Consider the following 1,284-nt stretch of genomic DNA (forward strand, 5'->3'; position numbering starts at 1 on the left):
GTACCCCGTTAACTGAAAATTATGTTGGCTTTTAGGTAAATGCTTTAAAATGATATTCTATCATTATGAATTATATATGTTTTGTGGACTATAAAATATAAATATTTCACTAAGGCTATTGGAATTGATAAATTCTCTCTAGTGGAGATCATCCTGAGTGCACGAGGTCACATGGAATATCAATATTGGGATATTCAGCATCATTTAAACACCCATATGTTTTCCCTTGAAATGTATTAGGAACTGATAAACATTTCCCTGCACAAACACCTCTATTACTTCTTTTCAGTATTTATAAAAAGCTAGTGGATCATTAGTGTAATCCCCTGAGTGAGTTTAAACAGTTATTTCAGAAACAGAGAAAATCAACATCAGTGCAGCACAGATTTATTTTTACCACTCTGACTTCAAGGTCAGAATCAATTTTTCTTTGTATATAATGGGGATAGGAAAGGTGAAGACTAGGAATCAAAATCCATAAGCTTTTATCTTATTATAGTTTATGAAATGCGAGGGTTGCTGTTCTTTTTTTTTTTTTTTCTTTTTTTTTTTTTCCTTTTTTTTTTTTAGAGCTAAGAAAGTACTGTGCAGGGATAGATTTGATTACCATCTATAGAAAATTTGAATAGTGTATGGAATAACTTAGAGGTAGTATAACTAAGTGATTATTCTTAGTTTCCTCATCTGCAAAGTTGGGGAAATAGTACTGTGGTGGTTAAATTTGTGTGTCAACTTGTCTGGGCCTGGTTGAGTGGCTGAGCAGCTGAATGTCGTTATCCCCCATAGTGAGATAGGTAATTAATCCATGGTGGAATCTATTGGAGCAGCTGAGTAGATACTTTGGGTATGTGGTCTGCTTCCCATATATAAGAAACAGCTTTGGGAATAGTCTCTAGCTTATGGCATGCTTGAACCCTGCATGTAGCCGAGTTGTTTTTCAGCAGCCTGCCATGCTCTGCTGACTTGGGACTTTCAATGATTTAAATTAATGGCCTGCCATGTGGTTTGTTAACATCGGGACTGTGCCTTTTTACTTGTTAACCTTGGACTTGTCAACTTCAGCAGCCAGCAGCTGTTGAAGTGAAGAAAAGCCTCTAGCTTCAGTGGGCTGAGAGCATGGGGCAGAGCTGAAGCTCAAGGTTGGGGGGCTTTCACCCAGCCCATAGAGTGGAACTCAGACGTCTAGCCCCCAAAAATAGTAAGAATAAATTTTTGTTTGTTAAAGCCATCCCATTTGTGGTATATATTCCTGTCAGAGTGGCACTTGTTTTTTTTTTTTTTTTT

The sequence above is a fragment of the Orycteropus afer genome, unplaced genomic scaffold, assembly GCF_000298275.1.
Source record: "Orycteropus afer afer isolate SDZICR_OR568_19922 unplaced genomic scaffold, OryAfe1.0 scaffold00280, whole genome shotgun sequence".
NCBI classification, from domain to species: domain Eukaryota; kingdom Metazoa; phylum Chordata; class Mammalia; order Tubulidentata; family Orycteropodidae; genus Orycteropus; species Orycteropus afer.